Consider the following 14927-nt stretch of genomic DNA (forward strand, 5'->3'; position numbering starts at 1 on the left):
CATATACTATACTGTATTCATTATGATTCCAAAGTTATTAAATTAGTTGTGTATACATATATAAATTATACACACAATTATAGCAGATCATTTAAAGGTGATGGATCATCAGCTTAGTTTTTTTTTCTTTAGCTTCTCTTTATTTCTCAAATTTCCACATTGTGTTTGAATTACTTTATAGTCAGGAAGTCATCTTTCATAGAAAAGAGGGCAAAGAAGAATTTGGCAAAGGGTTGGAGACTCTTGAGTTTCAACCTCGCCCCACCCCTTCCTTTGCCTTCCATCTGTAGAGTACTGTGTCCTTTTGTTTCTGCACCATCTTTCACCTCTCTCCATGTCTTTATTCTGATAAAGAGGGCAAAGAAATCTCGTGATTATAGCCATCACTTCTTTCTTTAGCTACTCGAGATGCCAACAGTCAGAACCAGACTCTCTATAGCTGGAGAGAGGAAAACAACACCCAACCACAAGCTCCCTGAGGGCAAGCTGAGCCCACTGATGTCTGAGCCCAGAACCCCCACTAGCCAGCCTCCAGCCTGACCTCAGGGTGGGTGCCCTTCAGCACACAGCTATCTCTCACTGCTGAGGACCAAGGGCTATTAAGTGTGCAGGATGTGTCTCTTCCTTCAGAGGAGCTCCCTCTTCGGAGGATTGGGTAGACAGATTTACAATGAACTATAACACTCAAAAAGAGGAGCCATGAAATAAATGTGCACCAAAATGCCATGGGAGAAAAAGAGGGTATAAACACACAAGGGCAAAGAGAATGGGAAGGCAGACTACAGTGCCCGCATTTCGGGAACAGGACAGCGAGTGGATAACTACACTGATAGCCAACTGATTTAACAGATCTGAGAAAGCTGTATCCTCAATTCACAGGGCATGAGGGCCTAGAAAGCAGCTCTGTGTTCCCAGCAGAACCCCTTAGAAGTATGAGGAGGGAAAATGAGCTATGCAAAGAAGCTTGACCAAAATCCATAAACCCCTTCCCTATCCCCAGCTCTGGACTGGAAGAAGTGGAGACTCCCTGATGCAGAAGACATAAGGCAGAACTTGAGGCCTTAAGGAGGAAAGGAGACAGCATTTGCATCCTAAAGACCCATACCACCAATCTTCTTTTTATTTGGTTCCTATAAATATGGCCACCAGGCTTATTCCTAAAAGCAGGAGACCGGGAGAGCTTTCCCAGGGAGGTTTGAACAGTGTAAAAGGAAAGATCTAAAGACACTGACATCAAGGTTCTCCAACAAAAGAGCCCAGCCACACTCAAAATTGAAGCCCACAGGTAGCAAACCCCAATGACAAACTCAGAGCTTGCAGACAGCATTTGAGCACTCTGCTCTTAATAAGAGCAGAAACTAGAGTTCATAAACATCTGTAGAAAATCTATAATGTGAAAGATAGAAATCAAATCAAAGAAACAGGATAAAGGCAACCTAATAGGAATTATGCAAGGAAAATATTTATATTCAGAATATATTTAATATCCTGAGAGATATAAAAGAAGATAGATTGCATTTATGAAAACAAGAACTGGATAATACAAAAAAAGAGCATTAAAAAGAGCAAAACAGAACTGGTGAAATTAAAAATACTATAATAAAAATGGAAAAAGTCCACAGAGGGTTATAAGATAAAGAGATAGAAAACAGGACAGGAAAGATAAGAAAAGTAAATGACAAATCCAGGATGCTCAACATGCAAATAATAAAAGTTCCAGAAACAGGAAACAAAATACACACGCACACAAAGAAGGGAAAGAAATTAACCACAGAATAATTCAAGGAAATGTCCCTCAATAGAAAGACTTGAATTTCCAGATTAAAGGGATCCTTTTATCTGGAATATAAATTAAATATTATTTAATATTAAAATAAACTCAAAAGTCACAGTACCATGAAATTTTAGAACATAGAGGAAAAAGACACAATCAAGTAAACTTCCAGAGAGGAAAAAAATAATAATAATAAAACAGATCCATTCCAAAGATTATGAATCTGAATGACTTTGAACTTTTCAATTGCAATGCTAGAAGCCAGAAAGAAATGGAGCAATGCCTTCAAATTTCTGAAGAAAAATAACTTTCAACCTAGAATTCTATATTCAGAGAAACTACCAAACAATATGAAGGTAGAATTATGGTTTTGTCAGATAACCAGAGTCTCCAATGTTTTATCTCCCTGTTCTCATTCTCAGGAAGCTGTCTGGATGTGCACTCCACCAGTATCAATGGGACATTGGAAGAGGGGCAAAGGAAAGGCCTGGATATCAGAGAGTAACCCCTCACCTGGTCAGAGCAGAGGGCTCTAGAAAAGATTTTTCAAAAAAGGTGAAATTGGTGGAAGAGTGGAGGCATCTCACATGTGAGGACAACATTTGGACACCTGGCAGAGGGTCTAAGGTTGAAACAGTGATAAATTTAGAGGAAGCTAGACCAATATAAAAGGATATAACGTAATCTAAATGTAAATATAAAACCAAAACCAAGGCAAAACAAACCTCTAGGGAAAAAAAAAAAAAGATTGTGCATGAAAGGAAAAGTAAAGACTTAGCCATAAATATCATGTGCATTACCATATAGTATAAACTCTGACTACTCAGCTGAACAAAATTAAAATGTAACACTATTGGAAGAGTGGAGGGAAAGAAAGGCCTGTCTTGGCATGTCTAGTAGGGTTTGGGGTGGGAGGCAGTGGGATGATGGAGCATGCAAGAGCCCATTCCACACCTACCATAGTGGGAAGTCAATAGTGTTTAAAACCCCAAATCAAGAAATAACCATTTACGGCTATTATTTAGAGGTATGGAGCTATATGCTCCCTAAATCAGCTAAATGGGTTGAAGGTAATCTCTCTAGTGATAGGAAACGGACAGGAAGAGCCAGAGGACTGCCGTGCTGCATGACAAGTCTTATGCACCATTTGTTTTTTTAAACTATGGGCACATTTGACAAATCTCAATTCTTCCCATGCTCTTTCCTCTCTCAGGTCATAATAGTGTTTTCTTATCTGTTCTCATGTTCAAAGCAGAGGACTGGCTGAAATTGCAATCTCATATTCAAAGCAGAGGACTGGCTGAACATGCAACCTGAGGACTTTGGGACTGACATGACGTGTCCTAGAGTTCCAACACATATCTTTTTTGTTTCGTGTTTGTCTTACTTGTTAATGTAAATAAAAATACCAACCAACACTGATATCAGAACTATACTCATTTGTTCATTACAACCATATGTTAGCTACAGATAAAAATTTTGGCAAAAATCATCAAAAAAGCATTCTGTGCGAATCAATTTGGATTTAAAGAGAAAAAGAATATTTATTATTATATGGTAAATTGTGCACTGCACATCTTTTATATCAGTAAAATATTCAGTAAGTGTGTGTATATACACACACAAACACACACGTTTTTCTTTTTAGAGAACTGGTTGTGAAACATTCGCTGGTCCTACTGTTATTGCTCTGGAAGAGTGAAGAATGAGGAAGCCTGACTTAGAAGCAGAGAATTGGCCAAAATAATCCCTCAGGGGCTTAAGTTCTTGAAAGCAGCTTCTACCCTCTCCTCTTTACTTTCTACTACTTGGGGAGAGGATGCTTCTGCTATCTGGAGGGTCTCAGCTCCAATTTCACCCATTAGCAACTTGGTGGGTTTCCTCAAAGGGCACTAGCATTGATGACCATAGAGGGAAAAGGTCACTACATAGTAAGAGATTTCTTTCCAAAATTAAGATGTATTGGTGACTGAAAGACCATGTTCCCCCTTGAATAAAAACATTCATCCTTTGGACTATTTATTACATTATTTAAGCACAATGCGTGATTTTTGGCTGAATTTTGTTTCATGAATTTCCTATGAAATTTCATTCTTTACAAAAAGCATCATAAAAAATAGGATCTCTTAACTCTGGGAAATGAACAAGGGGCAGTGGAAAGGGAGGTGGTCAGGGCATTGGGGTGACTGGGTGACCGTCACTCAAGGGGGCACTTGACGGGATGAGCACTGGGTGATATGCTGTATGTTGGCAAATTGAACTCCAATAAAAATAAATAAGTAAATAAAATAAAGCTGGCAGGTTGCCCCCCATCTCTTCTAGCAAGCTGCTGTCACACTAATATACACACACTTTTATTTGGGGGAGGGGATCTCTGTTTCTTGTTCTGTTGAAAAATCAGTAACAGCTGACCTCCTCAGCTCCCTTCCCTCCCAAATAAAAGCGTGAAGATTAAAAAAAAAAAAAAAAGGATTTCAAAGGAAGAATAAACTAATTTTGAGTCTTACAGGGAACAAAGAGAGAATCTGTGAAGACTTCTTTAAAGCAAAGATCTTAGAACTAGGATGGAGCCAGATTTATAAAATTCCTAGGAAAAACATATTTTGGTAGGATATTATCCAACTGAGGGCTAGTCCTATCATGGAAAATGCCTAAAAGATACAAATAAGGTGTCTGGCAGTGTTCAGAGCCATTGGAGGCAATGCACAGTGGTGGCTGCAGTGATATACCTCTTTCTGAAATGGTTCAGGTAAGGTTTATGTTATACTATCTTTGGTGCTATTTACAAACTGGATGCTTAATTAGTGTTCACAAATTTGTACAAATGACTGTCAGTTGATTTTCTGCCCCCTGTTGCTCTGAAGTTCCCTGACTGACACATTTCTGACTGACAGGAATGCTCAGCTCTGAGGTAATTTAATCTCAACCCCTCCCAGACATCTGCAGACACACACTCTAGATAGACAAGAATTAACTATCAGATTGAGAGTTTGGGGTTCTCTTGGTCTCTGGCTCCCCATCTCCAAACGCATCCACTTCATAGCCATTTTGGGCACTCAGAAAGTTGGCCTTATATTTGCCATCTTGTATTACAGTCTACTAAGTGCTTTCACATACATTTCCTATGTGAGCTTCTCAACAGTCCTGTAACAAGGGCAAGGCTGGCAGGATGCCCAATTTCCTGAGGATGAAACCAGGATTCCCAAGGTCCCAGGGCAGAAGCCAAACTAGGACTCACTCAGTTGTTTGGCTCCTGGCCCAGCACTCCCTCCATAAAATGCTGACATTTGGACTCTGAGGTGGGCTTAAGAGGTAAAAATAGAATGCCACACATCTGAGAAATTTCCTCCAAAAGAGTGCAAAAGACACTATTCTGTGGGCTGTAAAAGCATAAAAAGCAGAGGCAGCAATTAAACAACTCTAGTCGTGTATAAATGGCGTTTCTTTGAAGATGGATGGTGTGACGGTACTCCCAAGGAAAATTAGTTGATGGAATGATATTCACCAAAGAGTTGAAGAAAAAGATGATTTCAGAATTCTAACTTTGGGAAGAGTTAATTCAAATTTACATAGTTAATCATTCTATAAATGAAAGAAGGGATTTCCTTCTGGATGTAATTAACCTGGATGTTCATGTGGAGCAAAAAGGTTCTAAGAGGAGAAAAGATGGAGACAAGAAAAGAAAGCCAGTTTGAAGATTCAGAACAAGGCAAAAGAAAAAAAGAGAGAGAGAAAGAGATTTCTTATTTTAATCATCGGAAGTGTCAACAATCACAGGGCCACCTTTGACTGATTAAAAGATAAACCAAAATACAACATGATGCTTGGCAGGAGGTTATAAAAGGGAGCTGTAAATTAGATGGGGATTTGGACAAAAGGGCCTATAAAAATCCCTTCTAACCCTGGGGTTTTGATTAACTTTGAGCAAAACCATTCTCTAACTTCGAAGCCAGAGTAGTGTTTCACTATTCTGTTACTAAAATACCTTGACCTAAAGGAAAGTAAGTCTTATTATTTTGCTAACCAAAGCAGCTGGAGATAGTCATGTCACTTGGAGAGAAGGAAACCCTTCCTAGACAACTAAATTTCACTTGGAAGGAAGAGAGGAAGGACTAAGATGTTATACCCCAAACCTCTTCCTCACACTCAGAAATATGTTCCACCATGTAAGAGAGGAGTCTCCCTCTCCTGCAAAAAAGCCAAAGCAGAGGTAAAAAGACAGAGAGACAAAGACAGAACAGCTCCATATACCTGTAGCAGATAGCACAGTGGCTAATAGCTTGGCTTCCAGACAGACCTCTCTGGGTCCAAATCCCTGCTTCCCCACTTACTTGCAGGGTGACCTTAACACAAGTACTTAATCTGTAAAATGGGGATAACAATACTACCAACTCCTAGGCTATTATGAGATTAAATTAATTAATAAAAGTAGAATAGCCAAGCAGGAATGTAGTTACAGCTTCCTGGCTGGAATGTAGTAACCATCCAATGAATATTAGAATGAGAAATTGCTTTAGTTCAAAGTTTTAGTGAGAAAGTGCTGCCTTGAAGGAGAACCATGAAGGTTATGGAAAGAGAGTCTTATAATCGTACAGTATTGCACAAATTCTTGGTCATTTTGAAAAAGTCACGTGACTTTTAAAGGCTCAGGAGACTCCTAGGTCAACTACAGTAACATCTGTAAGGCAATGGAGAGGGAGATTTTTGAATTTCTACTTTTGAAGCAGTGAATCATATGATCTGATGAGATTACAAATCCTTCACTGAATAGATATATATTGATCTGATCATCTCTTTTCCAGGTATGGTGTGAGGCATAGCACAAAACATGGATATACTCTTACATCTATTTTCAAATGTGTGTGTGCATACACGTGTGCGCGTACCCACACACACACACCTTAGTTGTAACTAAACTAAAAATACATATTAAAAAAAGCAATGGAATTTGGGGAAAAGAGAGCATAATTCCAGCAAGAGTTTGTGATTATTAAGCTGCCCTTTAAGCATGGGCAAGAAGGATGTTCATCAAAAACTGATTGACAAGTGAAAAGCAGCCATGATTTTTAACCGCCTTCCTCAGTCCTTCCAATCCCAATCCCACTGCCCCCCCCGCCCTTGGTCCTGAGCAAGAAGTAGCTGTGGAGGAAAGATTGAGGACTACCTTTAGGAGGGTGACTTCTCCTTTTTCCTCCTGGCTGTGTTGACTTTCTGAATGGGTTTGTCAGGGACACATTCCTTAGGATAGGCCTCCTGCGGGTCTGTCAGGGAGCCAATATGTCCACCTGACCTCTGGAAAGCACAAGTGAAATGGTGCTGGTGGTTGAATGACTAGCTGGCTTTTTTAAAAGTCTGAGTCAGGTCTGCTTTTCATCAGCATGTAGACACGAAGATGTGGATAAACTCAAAGCAAGTCATAGTTTGTGTCAAGCCCTGGAAGCCAAGATTATTTTCATGATTCCTTCAGGGCACAAGCTGTGCTGAGATGGATCTAGCATTACTTGAGACCCAAGTAGAAGTACCCTCAACAGGTGGAACCCCAGAAACCAGGTCTGGACCCCACCTACTGGTGAGTGACTCTGTCACCAAGAAGGGTCACAGAGCTGGAATCTTAGTCTCCTCATCCAGGGTCTCCTCAAACTGCACTGAGGACAGGACAAGGGTGCATTGGGCAGGATCTGATGTCCCAGTGATGTGCTCGGGGTGCCAGGAAAGCTGGGACTTGCACATGAAAATCATATTTGCTATTTTAAAGCAAAAATTAAAGTATTTAAGGGGAGAATTAGAATTTTATTATACTTTTTATACCTGTTTTATAGTTCACAGTTATTTTATTTTTCACTTCACAGCAGGAATAGGGAAATGGGCATACCATAAACTTCGTAGGGACCTGGGATCTCTTAAAATCATCACCCAGCCTAGAAGGGGGGCACCCATGAGGTCAGTGGCAGCCAGGTTTTGGGGGAAGGAAAAGGGAAGGAAGCGATGTCAAGGAAGTGTGTGTCTACTCAGACCTTCCTGGTATCCCCTCTCATGCCACTGTCTATCCTGTTGCCTACTGCTGGGCTCCTTGGTCTTTCTGCCACCTAGAGACATCAGAGTCAGAAATCTATGCTGCAAATTTCTGCTATCATGCTTCCTTTCCATTCCCCATGTGGACATTTTCTCCATATGATATATCTCAGAGGGAAGAATTTTTAGAAAAGCCTTTAAGGTAAGGGAACTGACTGGCTGTTTTCTCTTACATAGCTTCAGGTCACCTGGAGTTCTTGTTAAAATGCAGATTCTGACTCAGCATGTCCAGGCCGTGGTCAGAGACTCTGCATGCTACCAAGCTCCTGGATGATAGGGATGTCTCTGGTCTTGGGCCACACTTTGAGTAGCATGGGACTAGAGACTCCATCATTCTGACTGCCCCAAATCTGTGAACTTACCCCAGAACCACTGAAGCCAGAAGTTCCCAGAACAATGGAGTCTCAGGAGTCATTCCCAAAAGGCCTCTGCTTTCTGTGCTGTCCCCATGTCATCAGCCCTGTCTTATACCTGTTGAAGACAGTCAAGCTCAGATGGGCCAGGACTCCAATAGCAGGAGGACACCTCCAGGCAGGGTAGTCTTGCTGGGGAAGCTTATAGACATTGCCAAAATGACTATAGCATGTCTTCAATAGCTCCAGTTATCCTCCCCAGGGGAGTCCTCAGGGAAGGAGACAAAGTCTGGAAGAAACCCCCTTAATCATTTGCATTCACAGTACAGGAAGTACAAACACATTAGGATGCATCCCACAGTCCTTGGTGTCAGGTGGCAAAGCTAATCACCTCGCGGTGAATCAGATCAGGTTGGTGGCAGTAATTTAGCCTCCCTTAAGCATCACTCTGGACTCATATATGAGAATAAAAGACTGAAAATGAAAACACTCTCAAACCAATAAAGAATACCTCATGTGGTTGGGCCAGGTTCCTAGGTAGCGCCTCCATCTCTGAGTAAACTTAGGTTCAAATGCTAGACTCAAAGAAGAAACTGTCTCCCCACCAGGGTGGAAACAGACCAGATGACAACACTGTGTGCACACCGAGGCAGCTCAGACTCATCAGCTTTGCAGATGCAAGACTGTGTCTGTGTGTGTGTGTGTGTGTGTGTGTGTGTATGTACATGTGTGTACACACATGTTCATGTTCGTGTGTTGGGAAGGCAACAGGAGGAAGGCAGGGAGGATTCTTTTTCTGTAAAATAGCTGCTGTCTCCTTCACATCCTTCCTTCTCTGGCAGTATGAGGTCACTCAACCACCTGTTCTTTATTTCCTCTGAAAATGCAATGCTAAACTGTCCTTCAAAAACCTAGCAAACCTGAACAGGACACAGAATCTACTCTTATGAGGTATGGGGAGGGGTCATGCTTACAACCCTGTCACCCCCTCCAGTACCTGCATGCTGTGCCACAGGCTTTTCTGTCTGGGAGGACACAAAATAAAGAAAAACCTCATGGTGTTTTGACAAGGCTCTCAAGAAGGACGAACTGGAGATAAATGGCACCTGATGTCTTAACAAGTCCAACTGGGAAGCTCTGTGTATCCCAAGCTCCTCCAGCATCCTGCCCATCAAGCACTATGTAAACCAGCACGGGCCCAGGCCTACAGGGCTCAGTGCCCACTGCAATGGTGGCTGCAGGCCAGCTTCTCCCCCAGCATCTGCCACACCTCTTTGGCTTGACTGATAAGCATGGATAAAGAGGTAGTTTTAGAAGAAAGGCCCCCTTTTGGGATTAAATCAGATCTCCTGATTCCCAACTCAAGCCAAGGTTCTCCCATCCCAGCTCTATGGACTCCTGAATTGAATCCATACAATTCTATCTGCAGATTCCTTGGTGGGTGTTCAGGGTAGCCACCCAAACATGAAATTCTTCAGGAGAAGCTCTCCAAGGAAGCCGATTCTTGGTTCTGCAGATAATATATCATGTGCTAAATCACTCAGGGAAGTGCCACCCAGTTGTTAGAATAAAGAAGGCTTAATTGTCAAATATTGGGCTTTAAAAACCAATCAAGTATAAAAGGTAACTTTAATTAGACAGAGGAATCAGATAAACAGAGTGTAAAGCTTAGTGTTCGAACAGCATGTATCTCCCTGTGCCTTTATCCTTCCAAGGACCCAGAGTAACAACAGAGAATAGGCCTCTGCCATTCACATTAGGACAATTACAGCAAACAGGACAAGTGTATTACTTCATTCACATCCAGGAAATAGTCTTTCATTTATGCATTTTGATCTCAGGAATGCTAAGAAGCAAATAACTAGCCTCAATTGTGCATCAAGCATCCTGGCCCTGAAGACGATGGGTATCGACTTCTGATCTTCACATGCACACTCAAAAACACAGACTGAAGATCATCAATTGACTTGCAGTCGATACTGTCTACACACTACATCCATCTTGGAAAAAAAAAAAATTGAGACATGTCAAAGCCATTTCAACCCAGGGATCTCAGCAACTTCCAGGGTCATGGTGCCCTCCTGCCTTCTACTGCCAGGTGACACAATGCTCACATTCCTACTCTGTGTTGGGTGAAGCCCACTCCCTACAGGTATGATGTTGCTAAATTCACCTGAGTCAGCTCACTGCAAGCCCTGGAGACTTTCACCTACTGGAACAGCTTTTAACTGCCCAGCCTAGGCCTCCCATTCATGTGGGTATTTTTAGAACTGAGCACAGAATCAAACTGAACTTTTCAAACAGAAAAGGAATGCAACGTGCTTAGGGCTGATTTTCAAAGCACAAATCTTATTTAAAAACACTATTGATCGGGCCTAGATGCAACATGACAGGATCACTTGGGGTCCAGACATGCAGGAGGAAGCCCAGTGGGGAAAGCTAATCTGTGGACGGCCGAGGGCAGTCCAGACAGCAGTATCTACTGCTGCTGATGGGCCTCATTAGCCCAGCCCATGCACTATAGCCAGTGATGGACACTACAGGGAAGAGCCCTTGTTGTTTGAGAAAGGAGATGTGGGCGGAAAGCTCTTCAGATTTTACCCAGCACCCTTTCAGTTGACTAAGCTCTGGCCTTATCATCATATGGTAGCCTAAGTTCCAATTTTTTGTTTTGTTTCTGGTGCCTGAACAGGGACATGAACACTGGACCCTCAGATCTAAGTTCCAATTCTTAAGATCTGTTTCTCATCTACTCAGCGAAATGTTCTTTGATGACTTTCTGGATGCTTCTGTGTAGTTTGAATAGCACATTGGTAGAAACTGACTGAGAATATGCCATGGCAGTCAAGTAACATTTTCGAAAAAGGTAAAACTACCTGAGTTCTGTTCTCCTTGTCCCTCATTCTTTTTTATTTTTTAAATAAGATTTTATTTATTTATTTATTTGAGATATAGAGAGAGTGAAAGAGCATGTACAGGGAGAGGAGGCAGAGGAAAGGGAAAAGCAGACTCCTCGCTGAGCAGGTAGCCCAATGCAGGGCTGTGTCCCAGGACCCTGGGATCATGACCTGAGCCAAAGGCAGGTGCTTCACTGACTGAGCCACCCAGGCACCCCTTCACTCATTCTTATAACAAGTATTTTCTGCTCCCCTACTATGTGTATGGCAGCTGGTGGGAATGACAGCAACAAAGATGGTTCAGACACTGTCTCCAGGGAGTCCAAGGTGTAGTAAGGGGGAACCTTACACACACACACACACACAAAAAAAAAAAAAAAAAAAAAAAAACATCTAAAACATACCCACCTCCTTCTGAAGTAATGCAAATGCAGCAGCTGGTTTCCAAGAACATCACCTCTGTTTTCCATATCACCCCCCACCCGCCTTGGCAGGGCCACTCACTCAAAGAACTGTATCCTAGAGTTGAGGCTTTTGCACAAGCCCTGTGTTCCAGAGACATATGGAAACCACTCCCTGAGCTTCTCCTAAGCTTAAAGAAAGCTCTAGCCCGCCAGCCTCCCCTTCCTCCTGTGGGCTTTCCAGGTCAGAAGCCAGGCTCTCCACCTCCAAGGGGAGAGAGAACATGCCTGCAACCATATAGTTGACACACTAGGCAAACTTTCTGGAAACATCATTTGCGAAGTGGCATAAAATCATGACAATATGCAAACAAATAAATTATCTCACCTATGCAGAAATGACAATGACTAGCTATTACAATAGGTGGTGAGCTATATTGAGTTTTCCTCTCACATCTCCCATCCTATGACTGAAAGGTTGTAAGCCATAAATTATTAGACCCTGCCAGGTTTCTCCTAGGCTCTTTCCTGTCTCTGGTCCTCTGTCCCCTTTTTCACTCTACAAAATAGACCTGCACAGGGTTTTTGGACTTGTGAATTGCCCACAGGGAGAATTTCTTCTTGACAAGAAGCTGATGGACCCATAGGCAGATCCATTGGCTTAACTGGGCAGAGGCTTCAAAAGCCCAGGGATAGGGTATGTGTCAAAAGAAACACATGAAATTAAATGGGGCAGGGTGATAGTTGAAGAGAATAACCGATGGGCTTTTTCTCCTGTATGTTTCCTCGGACCTAGTGACTCGCCCCCTCCCCCTTCACTGAGTCAAGAGAGGGCTGACAATAGCAGAAAAACCAAGAAAAGTGGCTGAACTCTAAAAGCCAAAGCTTTTGCTTTGCAAGAGCCTGAGCTTTACAATAACCTAAGAGCTGAAGGGATTAAAACAAAGCATAAGGAAGCCAGCTCACAAATCATGCTCCCCTGCCCAGATGCTGGATTAGGACTAGAATTGGGGTAGGGGGCGGGGTGGGGCGCGGCTAGAGGCAAAGAGCTGGTGGATCTAAAGTGAGTTTCTTCATGGGACCCAGTCCAAGTCTCTGTCCAATGTCCCCACGCTGGTCTGCTTGCAGGCTGGCATCAGGATCCCTGCCACTCTCACGCGTTCAGGGGGTGAGAGGAATCAAGCACTTTTCCTCCAACCTCGGAACTGCCTTTCCTCTGGGCACCTGCCTAGCATTTATCTCCCTCCCTCCCTCCCTCCCTCCCTCCCAGCAGAGTCCCCTCCTGGACTCAGAACAGTTTTGTCCCTGTTGCCCTCCCCAGTCTTCAGCAGCCTTCCAGGAAGGGAGACCAATTACAGCGAGCAGGTTTAGGAAGCCAGCGGAGAGCTGGGACCTCATTTCCCATCAGCCATCAAGCCGTAACAATTTCCAGCAGTTAAGAGTCTGAACTGAACCAGTGACCTGCACCGAAGTGAAAGACTCCAAACACCATTACGGCTCCCCAGGGGCAGCCTTCTCTGTGCCTTCGCCTCTCACCTCACCTTTCTGAGAGCACAAAGGAACCTTCTGGAGTATGTGCGTCACTTCTGCTCCCCCCAGTCCTTCTTTGCAGGACTTTTGGGAAGTGCCCTGCAACCACATTCCAGACGGATGTCCTGTCGGGGGCACAGTTCTGCCCCACATTAACACTACTCAGAACAGTTTTCTTTGACATCACTCCTGCTGCCTTAGGATGGTAAAGGCATTGGGCTCCATTTCCAGGCTGATTCAAAGAAATCTGAGCCAGAGCAAGATATTTGTCATTACTCAGGGCAGTGACTTAAAGACAGCTGCTGTATTATAGGCTCCTCATTTTCTCCTGCCTTTTTCTCTGGGATGTGTTTTTCTCTCTTCAGCCTCATAATCAATAGTTCTTCTCTCCTTTGTGATGGATCATATCAGGCACCACTATGCTAAACTGTCATCTGACATTTAGTTTGGATGCTATTCTCCCAAACGGAAAATACACAATTTTCTCTCTCTTCAATGCCTGGAATATTGAAAGGGCCTAAGCAACAATACCCAATTATATGTCAAGTCACAGTTTTGCTATAGGACTAAGAAAGAGAGCACATTCTCAGCTGCTCCCAACTCACCATGGACCAATGAAAAGCAAACTCAGTAAGTGTCAACCTGTCTCACAACAAAAGCCCATTTATTATTGAGAAAGAAGACACACATAAAAATTAGATCAAAGGCCCACTACTGTTCATTCATGATGTACTATCCATGCTGAGCGACTGTAGATTTTTTTTACAACTGAAAAAAAAAAAAAAAAAAAAAAAAAAACCTTCAATAGCTCCAATCCAACGGCAAGAGAGTTTCAGGAGACATCTCAGCTGAGTTCTGCTGCCCCAGGAGACAAGCTAGTTTAGCTGTTTTATCAAAGAGTTTTGAAATATCAAATGCTCTTGAGGGGTTAGAAAAGAAAGAGGAAAAAAAAAACACTATCTATTAGAGAGCCTGAGAACTGTAATTTATCCCTGTCCTCGCCAGGTTCCATGGGGATAAACGTCCCTCAGATGGTCACCCCTGGGGACAGAGAGTCATAAAGAAGCAGGCAGGCTGAGCATCCACCTGAGTTCTCCAAGATTCCACTACCTAGTACCCTGGTGCAGATGTACATTTCTTCGGGTTTTGGGTTTTGGTTGTCTCAACTGATATACAAGGGCTGGACCTAAGAATTTCCAAGGACCATTTTAGCTTTGAAATGTTATGATTCTTAGATGGAAGAAAGAATGGGCATACAATAACACTATATGTGAAAGAAAGCAAGAGGGGACAGGGGAAAATTAGGGAGCAAGGAAACAGAAAACAAAATGTCTCTAGGCAACCACAAGAAGAATGTTATGAAAAATGGAAGAATAGACAAAGTGGGGAGGTGAGGACAAAATAAAATAAGTTCAAAATCATTTTTAGGGGCATCTGGGTGGCTCAGTGGTTGAGTGTCTGCTTTCGGCTCAGGTCATGATCCCAGGATCTTAGAAGTCCCACATTGGGCTCCCTCTGCCTATGTCTCTGCCTCTCTTTGTGTCTCTCATGAATAAATAAATAAAATCTTAAAAAAAACCCACTTTCATGCTAATAAACACTACTGATAATAGCAGTTCCTATTTATGCAGTACCTACCTTGCTGCACGTACATTTTCCTCTAATATCCACAGCTGTCCGAGGATGATATTAATATATCCATCTTACAGATGAAGAAATTGAGGCTCAGAGAGGTGAAGAAACTGGTCCAAGTTCACACTTCTAATAGTTAATTACACCATGATCGAATCCAGGAACTCAAGCCAGCCGTGCTCTCTACCTCCAGGGGGAGAGAGAACATTCCTGCAACCATACTCTTACTGCAACCAACCTTGACACGCTAGGCAAACTTCCTAGGAAC

General features: G+C 42.7%; 1 protein-coding gene across 1 annotated transcript in view; it reads right to left on the reverse strand.

Annotated features, from left to right (window-relative positions):
- Nucleotides 1-14927, reverse strand: part of ALK (ALK receptor tyrosine kinase) — a 680979-nt gene that overhangs the window by 541103 nt on the left and 124949 nt on the right. The window lies entirely within an intron of this gene.

Source organism: Canis lupus, chromosome 17 (assembly GCF_011100685.1).
Source record: "Canis lupus familiaris isolate Mischka breed German Shepherd chromosome 17, alternate assembly UU_Cfam_GSD_1.0, whole genome shotgun sequence".
Taxonomy (NCBI): domain Eukaryota; kingdom Metazoa; phylum Chordata; class Mammalia; order Carnivora; family Canidae; genus Canis; species Canis lupus.